At 43.9% G+C, this 6,651-nt stretch overlaps 1 pseudogene; it reads right to left on the minus strand.

The window, feature by feature from the left end:
- Positions 1-413: 413 nt before the first annotated feature.
- Positions 414-5,564, minus strand: LOC148109267 (pancreatic progenitor cell differentiation and proliferation factor pseudogene; annotated as a pseudogene).
- Positions 5,565-6,651: the final 1,087 nt, after the last annotated feature.

A 6,651-nucleotide genomic window follows, 5' to 3' on the forward strand; every position in this document is an offset into this window, starting at 1 on the left:
CTAACTTTTTAGCTATCAGTAAAATTTCAAACCCTTCACAGTTCTTGAGAATTAGAATTTAAAAACACCCATGTCCAGTCTCCATCATATCAATTAACTCAGAATCTCTGACAGTTAGCCTTCAACATTGTTTGTTGTTGTTTTGTTTTATTTTGTTCTGTTTTACTGCCTGCTTGGAGTTTATTTCCCTCTTGGTACAACACATGGTTACAGGGTGTCAGGAAGGCTTGCATGTAGCTTGAATAGTAAAGAATGGAGCTCTCTCAACTTCTTTTGGTATTTTGCTGTTTCAGTACAAAAGAGCCCAACTGCTTCTGCTTGCTGCAGCCTGCCTGGTCTACAGGCAGGGCAGGGGTGGTGGAGAGGAGGAGCTCAGGCGAGCCTAGCGCCTCCTGAAGCCAGGTGGTAGACACTCAGAATTGGGGCCTGGTGTTGGCTTTGCCAGGCAGGCCACCTGGCCACTTCCTCACGGCTTCCAGAGCCAAGTCACAGGTGACCGGGCCGCTGGTGGCGGAAAGATTCCAAGCGTTCTGGGGACTCCAACACCGTAGCCATGAACGGGAGAGTGGACTTCCCCAAAGAGAAGCTTGCCCACCAGTGACCCCAGTGGGCCTTGAGGAGACAGGGTGGTGAAGGATGGCCTCCCCAGGGGACTCCACTTGCGCAGGGGCTGTTACTGGAAGTGGAACCCAGGAGGTGCCAGTAATAGTCGTGGTGGGGCATGAGTGAGCCGCTGGAGGGGATGGCTGCCCTGTTGTCACTTGTGGACTAGTGAAAACCTTGGCGGTGACCCCACCCACCCCCACTCCCACCCCCACAGGCTTCGGGGCATGATCACAGGTGGCGGGAACAGGGACACTAGGCCACTGAGCCCACTGGCAGAAGAGACCGCCAAAGACTGCTCCATGACTGAGGTGCCCGCAGGTCTGAACATGAATTTTTTAAAGTTCCCCAGGTAATTCTAATATGCAGCCACATTAATCCACAGAATAGGATTTATATTCAAGGCCCTCTAAATCTGACTCGAATTTGCCTCTTCAAACTCATTTTTCTGGTGGAAAATTGGACACAAATAAAAGAAGAGACTAAACTGGAGGAAGAGACACATCTTCACCAGTGAAAATTGAAATACAGAAAAATAGGATAGACAAATGCAATGGAGGAAACAATATTCTAAAGGCCACAATAGAAACATAAAAAGAAAAAAAAAATTCATCCAGCATCCAGGATTGCTTGCTGTTAAAGAATGCATTAGGAAAAGATAAAAAAGGAGAAACAGAGAGATCTAATGGCTACTAAGGCCCAACAACATCTGAGAGAAGACAGAGGTAAAATATCAAAAAACAAAAAACAACAACAACAAAAAAAAGATTCCCCTAAGGAGACCAGGACCCTGGAAACTATCAAAAGGTGGCTTCTCAGGGCCCCTGGGTGGCACAGTCCTTAAGCGTCTGCCTTCGGCTCAGGGAGTGATCCCAGCGTTCTGGGATCGAGTCCCACATCAGGCTTCTCTGCTAGGAGCCTGCTTCTTCCTCTCCCACTCCCCCAGCTTGTGTTCCCTCTCTCCCTGGCTGTCTCTCTCTGTCAAATAAATAAATAAAATCTTTAAAACAAAAAAAAAAAGGTGGCTTCTCAAGCTGCAGATGTAGAGTCCATTGTCAAAGTAGTTGGGGAACAACCCCTTAAGCTTAGGACAGCAATACTAAGTTGTTAAAATAAAAATCTGCATAGATTTGAGGGGAGAAAGTCAGGATCATCATAAAAATACAACAATTACTGAGCTTCAGAGTGATACTGTGCCCTGAAAGTGCAAGCCTGAAATGTGGGTGAAACTAGGACTCCAAGGGATGGCAAAGCAAAGATGGAGCCTAGTACGGTGGAGCCAGACAGAACAAAAGCAGGTAGGGTCTGAGTTAGATGTTGGCCAGATGGGAGAATATCTCCCAAGTGGGATTATTCAACTCAAAATGTATAAATTGCACAAGATATATTTGACAAGCAAAGGTTTTGATTGTCCCAGAATCCCATTATCCCACTGTCAGCATCTACACATAATCTGCAGAAATAGGGTAGAAATACAAAGAATAAATTAAAGGGGGGAAAAAAGCATTTAGAGCAAGCAAATGGTGCTAAAAGAAGGAAAGGAAACATTTTAAGAAGCTGATTAAAAATTCAATTGAGCTTCTCTGAAGATTTAACAGAACAGGAGAGAAAAGTGAAGCTAGAAACAAATATCCTACAGCTACAGAAAACGATGTGGGAGAAAATAATGCTACTCAAGATCCGGAACATTTAAAAACCAAGAACAATGCCTTAAAGAGCAGGCCCCTAGGGACACAGTTTTCAGAATTACCAAAAGGAACTTCAGTTCAGGAATCTATTAGAGTGACTCTCAGGCAGGTGCTAAGGAAAAACTTCCCTACAGCAAGTTCCTGGTATTAGGCACTTCATATTAAAAGGAAAGAACAGGTACAGAGCTAAGAAATGCCTGCTCACAAGATATTGGATAACTATGTCTCTAGACAGAGTCCACGCTCATTAAGCTCTGGAGTGCCAGAAGCACCCGATTCAAAGAGAAAAACTAAATTGGAAATTGAAAGGCTATAACTATGCAAAAGGAAAAGAAAAACACCTCAGGATGAGACCCATGGGCCCAAGTTGCCACCACCATAATTGCTAAGCTTAGAGGAAATAAGTGCACAGTACATGGATAGCTTTCCCTCCCTAATTCTGGTCTTGGGATAGTGCCAAAATTAACTCTTGCTAGGAGAGATCTCAGGCTTTCAAGTTCCCTGATCATAGATCTGAAAGAACTGTAATCATGGATGGGAAGCACAGAAAGTCTGAACCGAGAAAAATACCTCCACCTAACTTCTTTCTCTCAAATACTACTGGGTCCTGAGAACACACTTTCATTGGGATTTCTGCTCTGCGAGATTGGAATTGGCCTGTTTTCTAAATTAGGTGGGTGTGGGGTTGGTGCTCAGTTTAACTTTTGTTCTATTAAATCTTTGGACATTTTTTTAAAGGCAATGGTATGAAAGAGGTAAGTAACATAAGTAAATACCTGTATTTTAGTGAAAAACTGACCACAGAAACTAAAAGAACCTAACTCTACCCAGGCACCAGAGAAAGAGAATTCGAAATTTCAGAAGACTTAAAGTCCTTCGATTTTAATTAAATTTTAGCAATATAATTTGATTTGAGACTTCAAGTCTTTGGAATCTCCCTGAAATATTCTAATTAGAAGACATTTATGTTCAAATTTGGGACATCTTTGTGCTGATGGCAGTTTATTACTAAAGTGTCTTAATGTTTGCATTCGATCTTATTGCAAAACTGATAAGCGATTTTGGACATTAGGGTCAGCCTTGGTTAAAAATGTTACTTTAATTAGTGCACTGGTCCAATTTATTTCAGAGCCTTCTAGATGCTAAATCTACACCAATAACTATCGTGGTAGGAGGCACAGCAATTGGTAAGAAGGGAGTGGCTCGTGAAAGGGAAGCTGTCTCAAAAGTTTATCTGGTCTCCTAGAAAGGAGAGCCACACTCCTGACTGACCACAGAAGGCTTATTAGCTAAACACAATGGGTTAAAAGCAACAAAAACAGTAACTCCATGGAATTTGGCAAATAGAGGTAACAGGAAACTCCGTATATTCATTGATGAATTTGGGAACAGGAACCAAAAAGCAGAGCTGAAATCAAGCAGAGCTGAGATCCTTCCCCACCCCTCCTTCTTCATGGGAACAATTTGCCTGCGGAGAGTACACATTATCCTCTATCCTTAACACAACTGAAATGTTACAACTCTGCCCCAGGGGAGGAGGCCTGCCAGAATCCAGACAGGCCTGTGGGTGGGAAAGTCTGTCTATTTATGGGATTCACTATTGATGGAGTTCAGTATCTTTGCCACATACCCAAGTGTCCTAACAATTCTGGCAATAAGAAAACTAACATTTAGATCCTCCTCGGCTAGACTTCTTTGTCTATCTCAATTGAATCAGAATTCAAAGGAAAGATTCAGATTGATGTTATATACTGCTCTTCTCCAAACCCCAAACTCTGGCTCTAAAAGCCCAACCAACACCCTATTGCTTCACACCAGGCAGCGCTGTTACCCTCCTAACCCAAGTAGATATTTGAGTGTGACCTCTGGAACAGCATTATCATAGCTGGATTAAAGAAAAAGTGTACTGAATAAGCACAGATGGGACCGGGTGATAGATTGGTAAAAGACTGATAAAAGGAAGAAAACTTCACAAATGACACCAAACATTTTATTTTGGGTGGCAGGGAGGAATTTGAAAAATGATGGTGTTGCTGTTAAAAAAAAAAAAATGAGAAAGCAGAGCTCAGCCTGATATCACTACTCTTTCAGCTTTACAAGCACTTACTTACTACATACTATGTGCCAAAGCGATGTTCTGAGTTAATAGTACACAAATGAAAGGGCATGGAGGAAGGTCTCCTGCCTGGCAGCACTACCAGTAACATTAGTGGGATACAGCGTACAACAGAATATAAATTTCTGGCTTAAATATTTTACTTTAATCCATCAAAGAACATGAAAAGAAGATCCAAATGCATGCCCACAACAATACAATAGAATCCCTTTCTCCTTCTCAATTCCCCTGCTCCCACCAGATTTCCAGAAACTCTCAGCCCCAAACCCCTGGTTTCTTAATTCAAGATTTTTTTTTCTGCCTCCTCTCACTCTTGATTCTCTCTTCATTTTCCTTTACCTGATGTTCCCAAAGCTTTGCCATAGACTGACTTCCTAAGAGATGACATCTGGAACATCCATGACTCCTCTCCCTATGGATCAGCCCACTGACTTTTTCCTTTCCATATCTGCACCTACTGTCCTCACTTGACAATACAAAAATGTAACATCCTTTCTGGAAATGTCAGAATTCCTTTGAAAGGTGGTAAAGGCAAGGAAGCTAAGTTGAGCACAACCAAAATCCTCTTCCGAGGAAATTAGAGGGATACAACTGAAAACACTTACACAATTGTGTCCAATCATAATTATAATCATACACATAATAATTAAAATACTGAGTGTTTACTACATGCAAGGACCGATGTTGAGCACTCTTACACAGACTATTTCATTTGACGTACCAGTTCTTTGAGATAATTACTATCACTATTATTACAGTTGACCCTTTAACAACACCGGGGTTAGGGGCACTCACCGCATGCAGACAAAAATCCATGCATAACTTTTGACTCCCCAAAAATTTGCCAATAGACTACTGTTGATAGGAAGACTTACCAATAACATAAAGGATTAACACATTTTATATGTTATATGTATTATATACTGTTATTCTCAAATTAAGCTACATAAACGTAAATGTTACTAAGAAAATCATTAAGGAAAATTCATTTACTGTACTGTATTGTAAAAAATCCACATATAGGCAGTGCAACATGTGGGCCCACACATCCGTCTCTTGCTTTAACAGTGTTTGGATGGAACAAACCTGAGCAAACCCCTTCTTCCAGCCTCGGACCACCCTCCAACCTCTTCTCCAGTTGCAACCTTCAGAGCCATCGTCGTCGCAGCCATCCCCTGCCTCCAGGACCAGCCAACGCTGTTTTTTGTTGTTGTTGTTGTTTTGTTTTGTTGATTGTTTTTGTTTATTTGTTGGGGTTTTTTGATTTGGGAGGGAGTTTGGGGGGGGGTTGTTTTTTTGCGCTTAGCTCCTCATTGCCATCAACCATGAGCCCCAGATTCATGGGAATTATTCCAGCGACAACACGCATCTGCGGGGCTCCTACACCTACCTCTCTCTGGGCCTCTGCAACGTGGCGATGTGGCTCTGGAAGACGCCCGCTGCTTCCTCTGGAGTTCACTGAGGAGAAGCGGGAGGCCTCCCAGCTCTCCCGAAGATGCAAAACCAGCTCGGACCGCGCCTGTTCAAGGGCGGGTGTGCAGAAGCCGCCCCAAGACGAGCGGACGCCTGGCAGCCGTCGTGGTCCTGGACGAGAACCCGCCCCAAGACGAGCAGACGCCCGGCCGCCTTCACAGTCCTGGACAAGAACCTAACCCCAAGCGGTTTGGATCTGCACGCCGTGGCTCCTGCCGAGGCAGCCAGACCCCACCCCCGACTTCCTGAAGAGTCACTTCCCGGATGAGAGACGAAAAGCATCAGGAAGATGGCGACCACCACGCGCTCCTCCGCAGGCTGGCCCGGGCCAGTCTCTCTCCAAAGGCTCACCGGCAAGCAGGAATTAGAAGCCTCCAGAGCCCAGCGGGGCCTTGAGGGACGCCCCTGGCATTCCCCTGGTGTTAGGGCTTCTGCCTGAGCCTCTCCCTTCAGCGACTGGACAGCTTTTTAACCACCTTGGAGCCCTCTTTCAGGCCCTGGACCAAATGGAAATAAAGCTTTTCACGCAAAACAACAACGACAAAACGTATTTTAAAAACCACGTGTAAGTGGACATTGCAGTTCAAAGGGTCAACTGTATTTCTGTTTTAGAGAAAAGACTACTAAGTGTAGGAGTTAAACATTGCCCAAGATCAGAAAACTAAAAAGATGCGAAATCAGAACTGAAACCTAGGCCTGCCTGACTTGGGAACCCTTAGCTTTCTCCTATCTTATTTAATCCATGACAACTATATCTTACCTTTTTTCCCC

Source organism: Ursus americanus, chromosome 11 (genome assembly GCF_024610735.1).
Source record: "Ursus americanus isolate L20-20 chromosome 11, mUrsAme1.1.p, whole genome shotgun sequence".
NCBI lineage: Eukaryota > Metazoa > Chordata > Mammalia > Carnivora > Ursidae > Ursus > Ursus americanus.